The 19,273-nt window shown below is 48.7% G+C and overlaps 1 long non-coding RNA gene across 19 annotated transcripts in view; it reads right to left on the minus strand.

The window, feature by feature from the left end:
* The window catches only part of LOC137672216 (uncharacterized), a 67,135-nt gene extending 53,072 nt beyond the window's left edge, over positions 1–14,063 (minus strand). For 17 of the 19 annotated variants that reach the window (XR_011049542.1, XR_011049539.1, XR_011049547.1 and 14 more), the window contains exons 1-2: positions 13,545–13,917; positions 13,255–13,413 (exon numbers count right to left, since the gene is read on the minus strand). This is a non-coding gene — a long non-coding RNA (uncharacterized lncRNA). Of the gene's footprint in view, positions 1–10,051; positions 10,140–13,254; positions 13,466–13,544; positions 13,918–14,048 lie in introns of those variants that run through there. The other 2 variants (XR_011049545.1, XR_011049531.1) reach the window with 2 other exon arrangements.
* Between the last annotated feature and the right edge of the window lie 5,210 nt (positions 14,064–19,273).

Here is a 19,273-nt window from a genome sequence, read left to right on the forward strand (position 1 = left end):
AGACAAAGTACCGTTGCTCTTCATCTGAATAAACAAATCATTTTTAGATCAAATGCATTAACAATTTATCATCCTAAAATCCAATCAAAAGGAAAAAACAACAATACAGAACATCGATTTCCTACAGCTTTATCTTAATGAAGTGCACATTCCCTTCGTAATTAGCTTTGCAAGGTTTTTTCCCCTTTCCTCAAGCTAATGTGTTATTTGATTTCCATCCAAATATTACTAAATCGGAGGAAATTTCCCCAAAATGAAGTGGCTTTTGATAATACAGGAAAATGTCTCTCACTTTGCTATTTTTTCCACCAAATAGCCATACTTGTACTGCAGATGATTCAACTTTATTGCACGGTGTCTTTGTGAGGATGCTTAAATCAATGCCACAGTTGCTGTATTCTGCACGATTTGCCATTTGTAAACCAGAAAATACAACCTCGCCGCTTTTATCTTTTTCCTTACAGACATCAAATATTAATTTAACTTATATTATTACAGGGAAAAAGTGGACTGTGTTTTATTAACATTTCTAAAATTATAGATATTCAACCCAAAAAGTAGACTCCAGACAAGGCTTGGGAGCCTTCCGCTTGGATTTTATTTGACTTAATTAAAAAGCACTCAGTTCCTCTGTGCACTAACGTAGTTGCTGACTTCGCAGTAGCCACTCAGTCTTTCAAACCAAAACTATTACCTGAACTTAATAAAGTGTCTATTTTATTTATGCACCCCCATGAACTCACCTGTCTCCTACAGACACAACGCAGTCCTTGCTAACGGCTAGTGAAGGCAGCACACTGATGGCAAACTCACCAGCACCCTGGGGTAACTCAGCTGCCCCATAGCATAATTTCCATCACCCTTTATCTGCCTTCTCTGCCGTTAATCATTATCCAATGCCCATGACCCAAAGATCCACCACGCATTGCTGGGAAGGCTTTTAGCCAGGTCACCTCTCTGTTCCTCCCCTAGATCTCTCTTAAATCATCTTTAAATGATGCTGAACAGAGGACAATTGCCTTCATCCTGCTTCACTGAGTATTCGCTGAAATGCAATGGCTAATTTGATAGTCCGGTTTTATTTGGATGTATTGCCGAGGTACATGGCAATATCCATGTCAGAGAATAAAGCCCCAAACCCTACAATTATCACCTTATTCCTTAGTTACACAGAAAGGCAAAAGTGACCTTATCAAAGTTGTGGCTCTTAATATGAGAATCTCTTAGTCCAAATTTTAGTCCTAAGGCTCTTGTAAAAATAAAGGTCCTGTTTCAAGCACAGGCCTGATCTGTTCTGGCAATGCAGAGCATCGATACCTGGAGCGAGCTGCAGATGCTCTGGCTCCATGCGGGACTGAGACGGACCCGCCGAAGCTCTTTCCCTGAAATGCAAGGCTCTGGGCAGGTCTCTGGGAGCTGCAGCTCCTGAAACCAACAGTGGAAATAGTTGTGGGGTTGGATTTTTTTTTTTTTTCAATGCACACACTCAAAAGAGAACAAAGCCGTTCCCTAATACAGTTTGTGCATTTTATGGACCAAACAATTAAATAGGTTTTAAAACATCTGCTGACTGCATAATTCCGTACAGGGGAGTGTACTCAGCATTTTCAAACAGCAACTGATACGAGATACCACTTAATAGTACAAAACTCCAGCAGTCCCGTTAAAATCAATAGAAAATTAGATGCTATGAAAATGCAATATGTGTCCAATTAGTTATAATTGGAGCAAATGGTGATGCAGATAAACTCCTGGAGGAAGACGTATATGTCCAGAACGCTCCCTGCCTGCCTTCGGCACGGCACAGCATCGGCAGCGGCGGGCTCTGCTGTACCCCATGGCATGAATGATGATCCATCTAATACACGTATGTTAACTGTTATCTAATTACAGAGTTGCTCGGAGCCTGCAGGACTGCTTTGGAGCACCACTGTGCAGGGTGAAAAATGATCCTCTGTCACACGGAAACCTCCCTGTTGGACTTGACAAATTATGCCAGCGAACCTGTTTAAGGACTAAAAAATCCTTGGACACAGTGACAGGCAGAGAAAGATGCTGTTTGGGGACAGTTATTTATTTATTTACCCAGCAGAGTTTAAGAATTGCGGCTCAGTCCCACGGTTACTCACGTTTTTCCCCGCCTGTCTCTTGTTATATCAGTTCAAACTCCTTCTCACCAATTATTTTTCAGGCTTCTTTCAACTCCTAAAAACTCAGCTGCACGGCAAAACGGGAACTAGGTTATGCGATTCTAACGCTTTATTTTTAACATCTTTGGTGCAACATATTGGCCTCCTCATTGTTTCATCTTATGACTAAAAGAAAAAGAGCAAAGATCCCATATCGTAGCAGCACAGAAGGTACATCCCCAACCAAGCACCCCTGAGGGCCAGAGCTCCAACCCCTTCACATGCCTTTGCAGTGGATGGAAGCCCATCACTTGTGGTACAACAAACGTCATTAATTTGGGGGGCATTTTTTCATATAAACACTATAAAGCATCAGTTATTTTACCAAAACTATTGGCTCAGAGCTAAGCAGCAACAACTTTCTCCAGGGTTCGTATTTTATTCCTGTTTTAAGTTAATAATTCAAATTATTAAAAACTTATGGCCATAAAAAAAAAAAGAGAAAGCTCATGTTTACCCAGACCTGAAACCTTATTGCATTGTTAGACACTGTTACTTATGCTGTTAAGGGGACTGTCTCTCAAGAAAGGGACAAAAAAAAAAAGACGTGGCAGCTTTTATTTGTTACGCTGACTCAGCCGAATGGTGGAACAAGAAACGTTCAGACCCAATCCATAACTTTTGTGGCCACTCAAAGGACGTATTCTTCCTCGACACTGATAAAAGTTTAACATGTAGTTGCCCAGGTTTTTAATAAACTTGTCAACAAAAGAGCAAGGCAAATTGATGGGGACCTTCCCAGGAATAAATTCAGCTTCAAACAGGCCAAACGAGCGTGGAGGACAGGGAGGGGACGGCACACGGGTGACTTTTGCTGGTCTTTGCAAAAATGGCACAATAGATTTTAACGGGTGTGGGTACGTCTTCTGGTCTCAAAGACAAGGCTTTAGGACAAAGCTGGCTTAATTTAAAGACAGCAAGGTGGTGCAGCACTCCGGGCATCAGAGCTCTGACACCGGCGAGGAGGGGAAGGGACAAAGCCTGGGTTTAAATACCCGTCTCGCCCTGCCTGTCCCATGGTCTGCCCGTGCATCCCAGTCCCTGTCCCGCAGCAGACCCGCTCGGGGACAAGCTGCAGCATCACTCACAGCTTTTTATCCCAAATCCCCCTTTGTGCAAGTGTCAGGGCATCCCCTCCAGGTACCACCTGCACAGACACCTCCTCCTCTCACCCAAACCACCCCCGCTCCATCTTTTCCCTTCAAATACTCAAGGCTGAGCTTAATTCAAGCAAAACACAGTCCTTTTCCACTGCTGTTACAGGAGCTGGGTGAGGCTCCCGCAGCCTTTACCTATACATGCGCCTCATATATAGGGAGCAGTTATAGTGCATCCATGTGGACATAAGCTACACACCCTGTCCACCTTCTGCAAGGTTAGGAGTGAAATCACTGCGTGAGATTAATTATTTTCTACTAGCCTCAATCAAGTCGGTGCCTTAAATTATTAAGACTTGGGTCTTTTTGTTAATTTGTTTACCCGAAGTAAACACAAATATTAAATCAAAGCTTCCAATAATCTCACTGCCAGCCAATTAACCCGCAGCATCCCAGAAGAGGACACTGGTCTCTTCATCTCAGCAACTCCTTGCGACACTTTGCTCCCTCCCGGCGCCTTCCTTCGCTTGCACCCAACACCTTCAGCAGCCAAAAGCCAAGTCCTGTCTCCGACACCGGCTCACTTCTCTGATTGGAAGCGCTGCCCCGGTGAACTTTATTCCTGATTGCTCTTAGGTCACTGGATTCCTGCTCCTGTCGCTTTATCCGACTCCCCAAATGCCAGGGTTGACTTGCCTATGTAAGGGCTTTGCAGGGCTCCCGTCCTTACAGCTGCTGGGTGACTTCTGCGCTCGGTGGTCACGAGTCCCACGCCGCTTGGCTGCCCAGATGCCACCTAATCCGGTCCCCCCAGAAGGGCAGCTGAGAATGAGAGCTATTTATAGCAGTTGTTCCCCCGTCCCCTCAGGCTCTTCGGTCTGCCCAGGGCTTTTTTAGATAGCGGCACAGGTCCCAGCGCAAGCCATATCTGGGCATGGCGAGGCGTTCACGGGCACGGCCCTGTGCTTCGTGGAAAAAAAAAATGGGAAAAAAAAAAAAAAGGAAACCCTACATCTGTTTGAGATGTCAGTCGCCCTGCTTCCCCCGATCACAGCATGTAGCTTGCCCCCTGATCACCACCAGCAACTGCTCCAACTGCTGAAACCTCTGACTATTAAATTCTGCTGTACTCAAGACATATCTGTGTCTGAAAGCCTTCCCCTTGTACAAGAGGACATCCACCATCGGCCTCTGCTCCTCCACACAGACCACTTTGCAAAAATACAAGCTAAAGCAGGGATGCACCCTGGTGCTGGTTAAACAGTGCAAGCAAGAAGGCCTTCAGAGCATCACGGGGCGCAGCGGTGGTCGGGAGGAGGCAGCCCACGGGGATGCTGCTCCGCCTGCACATGCAGGTACCCACCGAGGTGCTCACGGCTGTGCACGGGTACGGCTGGGCAAGCCCGGGGGCCGCACTGGCATGGCACAACCTCCTCGGCACCCACAGTCAGCCAGCACCATGGCACCGTGCAGCATTGCTCCCAGAGCGGCAACCAGCACCTGTGAGGCAGCGAGCAGCGCCGTGGTGATGGAGCATCTCATGGCTCCATCGTCCAGCTCACTCCTGCTTGGGTATCCCTCAGGCAGCCATGGCCCCACGGGGTCCCGGCTGAGGTCTGGCCTCAGCACCTCGCACCCTGCATCCAGAGACGCTGGGGAGTCCAGACAAGTCTTTGCATTTTGGCATGATGGCAGAGGGGGCACAGACCAGCCAGACTGTGCTGTGTCCCCAAAACATGTGCCGGGCATCCCTGTGCAAGCCAACACCAAGGCAGGGAAGTCCTTACAAACCCAGAACAAGCTCGTCCTTGGGTTGTTGCATCAACCCGCCTTTGCCTCCTCCAGCTTTAGCCTTACAGTGCAAGCAACAGCTTTGACAACTACACGGCAAGCATCTCCTCTGACTCAGGAGGAAACTGAGGCAGGGGAGTTACATGACTCGTCTGCAAGCCCAGAAAGCTGGTGGTGGAGCCCATGCCCTGGGCTCCCATCCTTGGAGCACTGGGCTGCTCTCACCTTGCCCCCCTGCATCCCAACGGGAAAGCACCTCACAGGCTGCCCACTTGGCCGAGGTCAAGAGCAACTTCAGCGTCAAGCAGCAAACGTTAGACCTAGCATCTTCTCTGGGAGGCAATCGCAAGTGCAGCACTTAAATCAGCCCTGGGCTTTCAGGGGAGGGATCCAAGCTGAGGAGCGAGGATATTTCTCTGTGAGGAACACACCACCCCCTCGCCCACAGTCACTGCTAAGTGCAAGATGTGGTGAAAGTCTTTAAAAATAGATATATTCCCAAGCAATTCATGCCGCTTGCATCTGGCAGGGCAAACCTAGCATGGAAGCTCTTGCTTACTGACTAAAAAGGATCGTTAACAGCTCAAGGCTCGTGCAACCTTGACTCTCTCCTCCTCTCTTCAGGGCCTTCTCTTGTTCTTGGCCTAAACCAGTCCTGGGAAGCACAAGGGAAGCCCTGCCCGGCTAGGCTGGTGTCAAAGGCAGGGAAAGATACTGCAGTGCAGTGCTGATCTCTTCTGCAATCGGACGTGCAGACTAGCCCGAATGCTGAGTCAGCACAATTTCTTTTTTGATTGGTTGATCTGAGTAACATACCTTCAACGTATGCTAAAGGGGCAGCAATTAATGCGTTTTCCCCCTTTCCCCACGTTTCCAAACCGCTTCGAATCGAATGCACAAATCTCACCCCCAAAGTCACTCTCTGGTCCTAAATATTCTGAGGCTCTTTCATTTTTAATTTAGGGCATTAAAAAAAAAAATTTTGCAATCTAAGCGATGCTCACTTTGATCGACTTGTGCTGCTGCAGCTAAAATATCTGTCCTGCAGGTCAATCTAATCATGCTTAATAGCAGTTTATTCTTCAACGCAACATTTTTCACGTTGGGTCGACAGTTTTAAATGAGATTGCTGATGCACCCCTTTACTAATGCTTTTACCAGGGCCAGCACGTCCCTTGAAATACTTGTGCAATAAAATGCTTTATTGCTCTTGATGAATGCACTATTAAACTTGAATTGCAAACATGCCTCCCCCCCCGCTTCTTTTTTTTGTTTTTTTTTCAAAAGAGAGTGCTGGAATTTATGGGACCACCTGTCTTCTGATATTAAGTAATAGTAACAACAGTAATAATAGATCATCAACATAACAAACACACAGAACTCAAAAAAAAAAAACCCGCTGGGGAAAAACCGCATGGCACAAATTCATCCCTGCGCTCTCGTGTGCTCGTGCAAAATATCCATCTTATACCTGCCGGTAGTTCCGCTTACACGCGGAGAATTCATCTTGAGAACGGCTGGATTTTGTGAGGCATAGAATAGAAAAATTTAACTAATTTGGTCCACTGGATTTATGGCTTTTACAATTCTCAGAGCTCCTGTTTCCGCGCCCGGCACTGCACAGCCCTGGGTTTGCGGGATGGATGGGCGCACCCGAGCACCCCGGATGCTCCCCGTAGCGTGCTCAGGGCTGGGAGATGCTCACCAGTTTATAGAGGACGAAAGAGAACTCTTTTAATTTTAGCCACCAAATAGAGTGGACCCAGTGCGACGTAACGGTCACAGTTTTAATCCAAAGAGGTGTAAAAGGGAAGAGGAGCTGCCACGAAGCACGAGAACGGCGCAAACCGGTTGCCGAAGGCCTGCAGCCACCATCTGCTGCCCTCGACGCCAACAACAAGGGGCCGCCATGGCTCTGGGGGGGGCACACACAGACACCCCATTTCGTTTTTAACATCATCCGAGGCCGGGTGCCTCAGGACACATCACGGCGAAGCCTCCCCTGCCACCTCCGCTCCCATGCTGCGAGACAGCGCTCAGAATTATAGCTTTGAAAATATTTACATAGAAAATAAATCTGAGCACTTAGTGACTTCCTAAAGTTAGCAATTCCATGTGATTAACAAGCGTATTAATTCAGAGGCGGGGAGGGTGGGGGGAAGGAGATAAAAATTGCATTAGGAATGCAGGTATCTACTGTAAATCAGACCACAAGCACCTTCGTGAGAGCAACGCACAGTGTCACAGGAGTTTTAGTAAAAAGTGTGCTGAGGAAAGAAAGCAAGGGAAGGAAAAAAGGGGGGGGGGGTGAAGAAAAAAACAAAAAATAATAAAGAATAAAAAATGAAAAAAAAAAGAAAAAAGAAAAGGAAATAAAGTAGGAAAGGAAAGAAGGAAGGAGAAGGGAAAGGAGAAGAGGTGGGCCAAAGGGTCAGCAGGGAAGGGAGGGAAACTTTATATATAGAGATTATATATAACATATAATTTTATGTTATATCCAGAATAGTGAGAATTGTGCTCATTTTCCATGCAGAGACTCAAGCTAACATCAGTGATTTACAAGGGAGCAAAACTGCAACCCCCCCTTGGGCTTTCCTGCTCGGGCTCAGCTCATTTCCCAGCACCCCCCAGCTTCATATTTAAATCTGACCCCAAAATGGGGCTGGACACCCACAGGACCCATCCCCGTGGGGTGGCTGCTGGCGGGGCTGAGCCCTGGGGATGCTGCATCCCTGCAGCGAGGCCCCCGAGAGACCCGGCCCCAACTTTCCGGGGCCCAGCATAACCACAGCATCCTACAGTGCAAACGGGATGATGTGCAAATCAGCCCCCCTCCAGCGCAGACCCGGCCTTCCCAAAGCCACCTGGCAAAGAAACGGCTCCTCCTCTGCTAGGAAGGGGCTCAGCGCTTCCCACGCCTCCATCAGCCACAGTATTTACTTTAAACAAACGAAAAAGCTCTTAATAAACCCCACCAAATCCTATATGTAGAAAATCTCCCCGAAGGCCCACCCTGCCTTTTCTAACCCGTTATTCACGAGCGCCTGCTTACAGTTAAATCCCCTTTGGCGTACACGTAACAAGTGACGACGGCGCTCGCTGTGAAGAGCTGGATGACGACCCCGCAAAATCCAAACTCAAGTCTCGCCCAGGAGGGGATGCTCCGAGTGGTAAAGCTTGATTAACCTCGTCATGGGATGCCGAGGCATCAGATCTACCCAACGATGCCTTAGCCCGGCGAAGAGGGGTGTTGCGATGGCATGGAAATCACTCAAAAGCAAAACGTTGCTCTCAGCTGCCCCGAGGAGATGGGAACGTGAGTTTGGGCAGCGGGGCAGTGGCTTTCCGAGGAGTTCGGCTTTCCCCGTCATTACAGGCATCACAGAAGCGTGAGGATGTTTGGGGCTGAAAGCTTTAAACCCTTGGACGCGACTCCCACCTAGGCAGAATGTTAAACTTGTATTTAAATCCAGATTTTTTTCATCTTGCCTCATTATCGTGGAAAAATAGCCAACTGTTTTACATTGGAAAAGGTTAAAAAGCAAAAGTGAAAACCAGTGATGGCTTCCAGAATTAAAGGAGATAATTTTCTTATTTTCCTTTGGGAAAATAATACCCCTATATTCAGAGCACCCCTCTGCCTTTAGTGGGATCTGCTGACTCAATGGCTCGTCACACCGACAAGGAAGATCTCCTTCTCTCCAGTTTTAAGCACAAAAAGTTTTAACGTGGGAAAGATGCAACAAGGGGAGTTTGCACGTTAATTTAAAGCTAAAACGCTGCATGCCCGAGTCACAACTGTTGTATCCCTTTTCTCTCTCTTCTCCTCCCCTCCCTCTCCTTTTGTTTTTCCTAGATTTAAAGATCAGTCAGCTCTGATTGCTGTCTCGCCTTATTTTTGGGGAAAAAGGGGTTGATGGGGAAGCAGGAGAAAGGAGCGCTTGGCCTGCATCCCTGTTAAAGCCCAGGAGTGGACAGCCAGCTTTCCTCTGGCATCGCCTTTCAAAGCCCATGCCGCAGTCAGCATATTGAATATTTAATGTCCTGATGAGCATTTCCACCTGCTGACACAGGCAAAGTGACAGAACAATACACGCGCTGGAACAAGATCATCAATTGACTCCCCAGCCGGTCTGCCAGGTCAGGCAGTTAAAAAAAAAAAATTAATATAAAATAATCTGTCTGTCTTTCTTCCCCGCTTTACCCGGGGTCACACACTGCTCCTCTGAGAAGGGTTCCCACCTGAAATACATACTTCTTTACATTCCATAGCTTGCCAGGTTCATATGGGCATATAAAGAAGTATGTCTCTCAAGCAGGTAGTTTCAATATGCGCATTTATATGGTCACAGGAGGAAAAATAACGCTGATTTACAATTTACATCCCGAGAGTGAGTTACGGCTCAGTTTAAACCAGCAGACTTTCCTCCTGCCCAGCCCATGTGCAGACACACACACCCCAACTCCTGCTCCTTACTGGTGATCCCAAGCTTTGCCCTCGGCAGGTGATGGGTTTTGGTACCCGAATAATTCACCGGACACAAAGCAGCAGCGGTCCGGTGGCCACCCTGGCAGGGGCTCTTTGTCACGTAAACGGCACAGAGTAAAAGCCAACCTCCCACTCCACCTAAAAAGTACGTGTTTTATTCAAAATCGTAAACTTGCAGCAATTAAAAAGACCAAAATGTGGTTTAATGGAAGGGATTTGCTTTATATGCATATAATTTAGACAAAGCCACGTGAGGGAAAGTTAAACATCTATTATATCCCAATTGCCTCCATCCTGTAATATGGAAACAAAAAGCCAATTTGTTTTCAGAAAGCCAAAAATCAAATGGCCAGCTACTGATTTACAAACCGACACCCAGAAGGACTGCTCCATTTGCCGGAGTAAGAAAACTCATCAGCTTCAGACAGGCAATTGCTTTCATCAGTAAGTAGAGATTAAAGCATAGGAAGAAGAAAGGGTCTTACCTAGTGAATCCAATGATTTTTCCTCTGCTGGTCACTGTGAGTGAGACACTACCTCGCAGATAAGCAAACCCCAAAAGATAGCGCACGCCTTTGGGGGAGTTCGGGGTATTTAAAAAAAAAAAAAAATTAAAAATCGCTTCTGATAATTCATCCGGTTGAGCTCCACGGCAGCTGAGGGTTTTCGGGGAGACACCTGCAGATATGTAACGTAAAAGGCAGCCGAAGGCAGGTGCCGGGAGCTCGGGCCAAAGTCTTTCCGAGTTATTCCCGCAGCCCCCGTGGGACACGCGCCCGCGCACCCGTGGGGCTCAGCCCCGCGCAGCCGCTGGCTCTCCCCCTCGCCCTCGCCTCCTCGCAGCCGCGCTGAGCTTTAAAGCTCCCCGAACAATGTGGGCCGAGCAGCAGAGCTGCGAACGCCGCCCGGGCTGAATAGGAGACTATTATAGGCAGGATTTAGGCAGGGAGCGCCGGCGGAGGTCACGCCAGGCGCTGCCTGCTCGCTGCCTGCACGCTCAGCAGGGCACGCTCACCTGCGCCCGCCGCTGCCGATCGATACCAATTTACAGGCAAATGCAGAATGGCTGCCTTCGTGTTAATGAATTTTACCGTTTCTCACAGTCTTCTAATGAACCCTTTAAAGAGGGTTTAAGTAAACTTAGCAAGTGGCAAACTAAGCACTTTGGAATACCTAATTGCATCGACGCTGTTCCACTGCGTTTTAAAATACCGCTGCCAACTGGGGAGGAAATATCTCCCTGCTCCCCATTGCCTTCCAGCACCACCGAACAGCAAAGGCCACGCAGAGCCGGGGTGTAAATCTGCTGTGCTCAGCCCCCAGCCCCCAAAATGGCTTTACACCACTCATGCAACACCGGCACATGCCTCAGCCCTGGCTCTGTGCAGCTCCCCTCCTCGTTCCCGGAGCTTGTTGGCCCTATTAACCATCACTATTTGTCTCATTTCAAGGCAAATTTCAACCCTTAGTTTGGATTAAGGGGAAGAGAGATGGAGCTGTGGCACCATTGTAATGCATGACTGCAGTGAAATTAAAGCAAAGGGAGAGCTGAGGAGTGCGAGGGGAAGTCTGAGTGCTTAAGATTCAAAAAAAAAAAAAACCCAACAAAAATCAAAGTGCTGGTGGGGGGTTTTGCACAGCCGAGGCACTCCATGGTATTGAATTTCCTTCAGACCAACAACAGTAGGATAGCTACTGGTCTCCTTGGACCATTGAACACCTGCAACTCATACCCTATTTGCTTTCTTCAAATACATTTGACATAGGCTGTCCTGAACAGTCCCCAGCCTCTGCAGATGAGCGGGACAGTGGCTGCTGGCCACTAAAGAGAGCGCTATGTAAGAGCTAAAAAAATGACCTTTAAAATCCTTACTAAAACTGATGGCAATGACACAAGCATGGCAGCAAAGTTCATCCTGGAGATTTAAATTTGCTTTGAGGCTGCGCGTGGAAGCTCATGCTTTCCAGGGTTGTGCCTTTTGGTGGAGGAGCAGATAAATGGCGTGATGGTGCTTTTAATGGTGACTCCAGAGGCACCCTATGGTTCCCATCCTGCAGCTCCCACCAAGAGTATGTGGTGGTGGGCGAGCATCATCCAACGTCCTCGACCCACCCAGGCTCGCTGAGCTCCTGGGCTTGCTCTTGGCAGAAAAACATGCGTACTAAAATTGTGGTTGTTCAGGGGAGAAAAATGGATGGAGACCTGGCTAGTGCAGAGGCCAAGGGGCAAGTAAAAGGGAAGGGAAGAGCCTGAGGTATTGCCTGGAGGTGGAGGGGGAAGGAGGATGGTGGGAGGGATGGAAAGCAAGGCTCTCTATATCATACCCCTGCTCTGCCCCAGGCTCGAGGTGCTGCTCGGGTCCAGGTGGCAAAGTCGAGCTGGAGCTGTGCAGCACAAAACTTTGGGGACTTTGGAGACAGCCCACATTTAGGGCTGGGCGACGGAGAAGGGAGAGGCAAGTGGAGCCAAGGCAGAGGCATGTGCTCGCCCCAGCGCAGCCCACGGCGGAGGGGCTGGGCCGGGCTGGGCGCGGGGCTCAGTCCTTGGGACACACGGACACAGCCACCCGCTCGAGAGCATCCCGGTAATTAAACTGACAGCGCAAATCACAGGTTTCTGCCTATACAATCACACACAGTTGCTGAGTGTACACTCTCTCCGGCACAGACATATACATGTATCCATACTCTAAACACAGCCTAGACATGCGCTGTATTTGGATGATATGTTACACCTGCTTCTAGATAGCATTTATATACCTATGAATAAAGATGTGTAAAATATACATATGCATGCTATAAAACATACCTAACTCTGTGTGCGTGTGTGTATGTACCGCAGTATCCATCTCACAATGCTGATGTCTATATATTTATGTGACTAGGTATCACCACTATCATATAAAATATAACGACCATAGTCAACTCAGCTGCAGAAGCAATAACAGTCAGTTGATGTATGAAGTGTAACCTGAATTCCAAACCCTTGCAGGGAAAACCTAACTTCTCCTCCTCCTCCTCATATTCCTTTTCTGATCACCTACCAACCATGAGCCTGTAATTAATGCTCATTTCTCGGCATTTTAACAGTTAATCACCGCGGCATTGAGATCATTGCAAGTTAGGCTAAGTTTAACCACATTTCACCCTTTTGCTCTGGCTGGCATTAGCTCATAGCACTAGTTTTGTTGCAAATAAATAAATAAAGCCCCAATCCCCCCAGGTGTCATTAGCCAGCCTGTGTCTGAATTAGGCATTTAAAGGCCGGTTTAACCTTGCAGAACGGTTGCATGTCAAAGTTCTAACATTTCAGTTCAGATTATTCTAGTGCACTGCTTGCTCTGCAGTTTGTTAGGGTTTTGTTGTTTTTTTTTTTTTTAAATGCAGAGTATGCCACAGCAGAACAAAAAAAAAAAAAAGGGGGGGTGGGGGGAAGGTCTCCTAACCCATCCACGGATTAAACACACACCCAGCGCATCTCTGCACGGACACACACACGCGGCACACACACATACACATACATTTGCCGGATGCAAAAGCCCACATTTAAGTCCCCGGGTAAGTTGGATGGGCACTCAGTCCTGCGTTGGCCAGAAAAAGTGTTTAAAACCAAGCTGAGCTGATAGCAGTGAAAGGCAAGGCAGGGAGTAGAGGAGGGGAAGGAGGATTGAAAAAAAAAAAGACATACCGGTTAGGAGGTTCTGTTGCAGCAGAGGACTCACCAGAGCACTAGCTGAAAGCTGAATCAGCTTTCGAGAGTTAGGGATGCATAGAGGAGGGTCATGGAATCACAAGGTAATAATGCGCTTCATGCTGCAGCCGTCAGCCTTCTCCTTATAGCCAATCTCTAATGCAGGGAGGGAAAGAGAGAGCAGGCCCGGGGATGGTGTTAGTCCTCACTTGGAGGGGGAAAAAAAAAAAAAAAAATTAAAAAAAAAATATCCTCAGGCAAAGCTTCCCCTCCCCATCCACCCTTACCTCACCCCTCCACCCAGCACCACTACAACTCCATCCCCGCTGCTGCATCGCGGCTCGGCGGGTGGGGGGGGCGACACGGCGCGGTACAGCGGGGCTGAGCGGCGGGGCGGAGCGGGGCTCCGCGCTCCGGGCTCGGGGCTCCGGGCTCGGGGCTGCGCTGCCGGCCCGGCCAGGCAGGAGTTAAGGAGGAGCAGCCTTGCCCGCCCGGATTGCAGCACACCTTGATGCGAAAGGGCTGCGCCTGCAGAAGTGCCTGCGCACCCCCCACCCCCGCCCCGCTCCTCCTGCCCCCCCTTCGCCGGGGTCAGCCCGGGCTGGGGTCAGGCTGCCACGGGGGGACACGCCAGCCCTCCCCACCCCCCGAGGGCAGGGGGGCAGCGGCGGTCAGAAAGCGAGTCCACCTTCCCAGTGCTTATATACCCAGCGAAGCATCCCAACCACGCGCGGCCGGGCCGGCGGCCCCTGCTCGCCCTCTTCCCTCCCTGACCATATTTAGTCACCCACGGCAAAAAATAGCCCGTCAGCTGGAGGCTGCTGAGCAGGATTTGGAGTTCAGTCCCTCCTCGCAGCCCATTGACTACTGGTCCTGCAGGGTCCTGACTCTGCCTTTTTTTTTTTTTTTCCCCCTCCGCTATTTTTAGCGAGGCCAAATAAAGCAGGAGCTCATCTTACTACTCTCCGCTGGCCTGAGGTTTCGCGGGGCCCTGGCTATGTTTGGTAAGCACCGGCGTTGGGAGACGTGGAGCAGAGACCGTGTCCGTGCAGGAAGACCTTTGGCTCCCTCCTGTATTTATTTTTTTCCTCTCCTTTTCTTCCTTTCATTTGTACTTCTTCTTCCATGGTATAAAGGTATCCAGGCGAGGAGGTGGGGAAGAAGCTCATGGGATCCTGATTTTCTCCTTACAGAGGGAAGAACGAGGATTCAAAGACCTCATGATGGAGCCAAGTCCCTCACCATGAGGTCCTGGGCACCTCGTTGGCCAGCCACGTCTGTCCTCCTGTGTCTCCAAAGGTGCTGAAGGCTGGGAAGGTGTTGGACCTTCTGCCCTACATGGGGAGCACCAGGGACCCCCATCGCCAGCCAGAGACCCCCCGCCACAGTGGGTTAGTGTGGGTCATCAACACAGTGGTGTCTCCTGGGCCTTGAGGTCATGGGAGCTTTCCAGCCTCCAAAGCTCCACCCAGCGGTACATCAAGGAGGGGTGATTTTGGCAGCACAGGCACTGCTCTTGACTTGCTCCCAGAGAAGCAAGTGAATGTCCCTAGAAATTTGAGTTAGACCCATCTTCTAAGTGAAGATGTCCAGGACAGCAGAGCCCTGCAGAGGTCACCTTGGGAGAGCAGATAAACGATGACAGATGTGGCACTGGCTTCATTTAGCCAACCTGTCCTCCTTGTTTGCAGCAGAGCCCCATCCTGGAGCACCTCCTGAATCCAATGTCTCCCCCTACCCTGCCCAAACAGGTCTCTACACCATGCTGCCTTGTCAAGGCTCCCCCAGAAGGACCACGACACCTCACACCCCAAGGGCACCTCATGCTGCTGACAGACCACCACCATGGGCAGGCTTTGGGGGACTGGAGCTGGAGGAACTGATATCTGCCAATGCATGCTTGAGTGGTAGAGGCTGGATGTGGATCCAGGGTGGGAAGTTTGCGTGAACCCCAGTGAGGTGCCCAACACCCTCTGCTCCCATCAGCGATCAATGAACGTGGAGCGATGTGTGATGGAGACGTCCGCCCACGGGGTCTGTGCACTGCTGCGCAGAGACCCGGCAGTGACAGTCCCAACGGATACCTCCACTTAGGACATCTGTGTGAGGCTGTCAGGCAACACTTGTCTGAGGTTGTTGTACTTGTTGAGAGCTGATAGCAAGTCATCTAAGGATGGGAAATGCCTGCAGGAACCACCCCATAGTGCCACGAGGTGGGAAGGGCTCCCAGTAGGCCCCAGCCATGTTTCCCTGTGCCCTGATGTCTCTGAGCTCCGCAGCTCCGAGGACGATGCCAGAAATAGTCACTGCAGCTGATGTGTCTGCTCTCCGTCCTGGGCTGCTTTGGCTCTTTCGCTGTCTCAGCCAACAGCTCTTCTGAACCTGTGCTGGGAACTTGGATTTCCCTCTGCCCCTCCGGTCCCAAGGACAGGCTGTTCTGCACTGTCACCATTCGGATAGTCCAGGATGGGGTGTATGGCAGCAAAACCATGAAGTCTGGTGTCCCTGAGGTGCCAGAGACATCTCTGAGGTGGCCAGAACATACAGCAGCCCTCAGGCATGTCTATCTGACCCCAGGGACCAAACCTGCCACCCCCAGCAGGACTGTCAGTGGCAAGAGAGGCTGTAAGAGTGCTTCTCCCCCTCCCCATTCCTCTGCTCCAACGTGGTCCTTGTGACCACCAATGTCCCCTTTGCACCTTCAGCTCATTTCCCTGCAGAACAGACAGGAATTTCCTGCAGTGCCGTAAACCACATCCATTGTTTTTTTTCTCCTTCTCTTTTCCATCACCGCAGGGGATGTCCAAGCCATCCCCTCCTTGGGCATCGAACAGGACTCCCAATGCTTTCCCAGCCCATGCCCTTTCAATAACTGAAGCCATGGAACCCCTTCTCCACCCTGGCTCACCCCAGGGCCATGACAAATTCATCCAGGAAGACCTTTAGCCAAAATACCAGCCCAGTCAGCACAGGGGCAGTTCGTTGCTTGTTACCCTCCTGGGACCATCTTGGGGTTTTTGAGAATGTGAGTGCCAAAACCGATGGGTTCTCATGCTATTTTCAGCCCCATCCAAAATCACAAAGGCCCCGGGAGGAGCAGCTCCCCGTGCCCCAGTGGGTCCCTGGACTGGTGGCAGGGGAGCTGTTAAGAGCTGCTCCTTACCGCAGGCACAGTTGTGCCCTTCTTTGGATTGAGTGAGTTGTTATCACATCCCTGACAGGTTCCCCGGGGTTGAGAATCCATCCCGACACTGAGATGTGTTGGGAACAGGAGCAAACTATAAACAGAGATGAACCAAGAGCAAATCTCTGACGTGTGAGTTAAGAGATTGTTTAAAACCCAAACCTGCTTTTTGCACACGGATTTCTTCCCTTCACTAATTGATTTACACCACCCTCGCCCTTGAGCTCACTAAAATATGTGTGTTCCTCTCCAAAACGCGTGGCATCTTTTTATCAGGACTTGGTTTGGGGCTTGCTCAATGTGCCAACAGTGCTCGGAGTTTGGCATGTAGAGAGTGCCAGGGGAGATGGGTCCTGAATGTGCAACCAACACAGCCTGCTAGACTTTATATATATATATCTATATTTGCATACACACATACACATATGCATATATGTATGTGCATATGTAATAATAATTTCCGTATGTGTTCACATAATGATTCTGCATTAAAGCTCTTTTAACCAAAGAAACCCAAGGAAGCTGCACGGCAGACTGCAAAACTGAAGCAGTTCAAAATATTATGTGAGAAATTGCAACACACCAAACAAAACGCGAGACGTTACTTTAAAAGAAGCAGGCTTGGGCTTTTGAATTTATGTAACCTAAACTGATTTTGTCTGTTTGAAATTGTTGTTGCGTGTTGGGAATCTCAAAGAGGCGAGGAGCAAAGCTGCAGACATTTCCTTTGGAGTCCAAGATTACAAGCCCCTTTACTTCTCCTTGCAGCTCTGAAGCTGTTAATAGTTTGCTTCATTTTATTAACGGCAGACAAGAAAAAAAAATTCCTCCTCGGAGCATGTGTGAGGTGACAAGTTGGATAATAACAGCTCCTTTGGAAGCTTTTATAGCACATTAGGCAAACATAGTGGATGTTTATAGACTTTTAAAAATGCTGATTATATAAAAATGCATTTATAGCCTTCTAAAATACCAAGCTACTGTAATATAAATATTTCAAATAATAAAAAACTAAAAATGCAGATTATTGACCCAATTGGAGCATCTTTTTTGTATTGATTTCTGATTTTCTTTGGGCCAAAATCTGATCGCAAACCAAAAGACTGGACTGTGCCCTGTGATACAAGTCAGGTCTCTCAGGTTTTCACACCCTGCAGAAGATGCTGCACTTCCCTGGGATGAAGCCAAACTGACCAAACCACCCACGCCATCCCCTCTCCCAGCATCCCCAAACACCTTCAGATCGAGGGAACTCCTGGAAAAGCCGGGCATCTCCCAGCACCCTGCTGACCCAGCCACCTTCCCACCTCGATGGTGGTGAGAATGTTCTTGGTCACCCAGTGGTTGGTCTTCCTCTGTTCTCCATAAGAACTTGTATGAATAATTGATTTTTTATTGGCTCAGAAGCTTGAATGTGGCTCTGTCCTGTTCCTAGTTGATAAGATTGCTGGGGCTGTGACTTCTCTGGTTTTTGTCTCTCTTTCTTGCTTTGACCCCAAATTCCATCAGTAGGTGGAATTAGCTTTTGCCAATGGCAGTTGTCTCAGCACAGATAAGTTCTTTCCAAAAATTAAGGTCTTGACAGATTGGCACATCCCTACCAAAAAGCAAATACTCCAAACACCTGGTGAAAAGAGGAGTTATTCATTATTTTGTAAATGCAAATCTGTTCTTGGCTTTATCTTTTATTAATGACTGGGGAAGACCAACTCTGGGCTTTGGAGCTGCCTGCAAAGTCTCCAAAGTCAGCATGAGATCTGGCTCTACACCACATGGCTGTAACACCTGATATATCATTTGACCCAAAAGAAGAGTGTTTATTTCAATTTCATCTTCCTGAAGCTAATTTTCTTCCTTTTTGTAATTTATTTTTTTAATAAAAAGCACCTTTTTTCTGTGCAGGGTCCCACCTCTCCATTTACTGAACCCACTGGAGAATTTCATGTTACTTGAGAAAATCTCAGCCGCTCCAGTGAAGACAGACCGAGGGAAGCAGCTGCCTGCGACTCTCCCACCAGATAAAAGCAGCGATTGCATCACCATTTTGCAACGTAATGGTGCTTAAAAACACGTCTACTAACTTCTCCAGAGGCCAGCTCTGGCCTTTTCCAATGTACATGGATATAACATGTCTGTGTGACACACAATTCCTGCAGATATGATGCAAAAGGTGCTTTTTTCTCCCCCCCCCCGAGATTTTTCCTTTTGTTTGGTGTTTCTGACAGGACAAAGAAAATAAAGTTATTTTCCAAACTAACGACAAACAGAAGCGATGTTCATTGGTAGCACACCACTAACACCCTTTCCCCTCAAAATCCCAATGTGGGACACAGCAGTGTGATGCTCTCCCTTTTTTAATTGGGAAACTGAGGCAGGAGAAGGGGTTGCTTTGCCTGAGGAGCAAGGGCATGGCTTTGGGGTGCCAGGGCAGCCTGGGCTGCTTCCCCGCATCCTCCCGGTGAGCTCAGCCACCTCCGGTGCTTATCAGCATCTCGCTGTTGGCGGATGAAACGGTGACATTAGAGATAACTTAGCCAATTACCCACCAGCTGCCTTGAGTTCATTCACACGTTGCGGGTTTTTTTGTTCAGCAAGATGTAAGGGTTGGGTTTTTCTTCGACTTTTCAGAAGTTGTGAAATACAACCGTGGGATGCTATCGTAAGGATGAAATACGGCTGGTTCAGCGGCTGGCTGGGAGACCTTCGGTATCTCTGTATGCACATATACACAAAACCAGCACGTTGCTTCTGCCGTTCGCGTGTGTAATATAATGCTCTTTGTTTTGGAAGATATTTCTCTGAAGACACTAACCACCTCACCTCCGAACTCAA

The sequence above is a fragment of the Nyctibius grandis genome, chromosome 19, assembly GCF_013368605.1.
Source record: "Nyctibius grandis isolate bNycGra1 chromosome 19, bNycGra1.pri, whole genome shotgun sequence".
NCBI classification, from domain to species: Eukaryota; Metazoa; Chordata; class Aves; order Nyctibiiformes; family Nyctibiidae; genus Nyctibius; species Nyctibius grandis.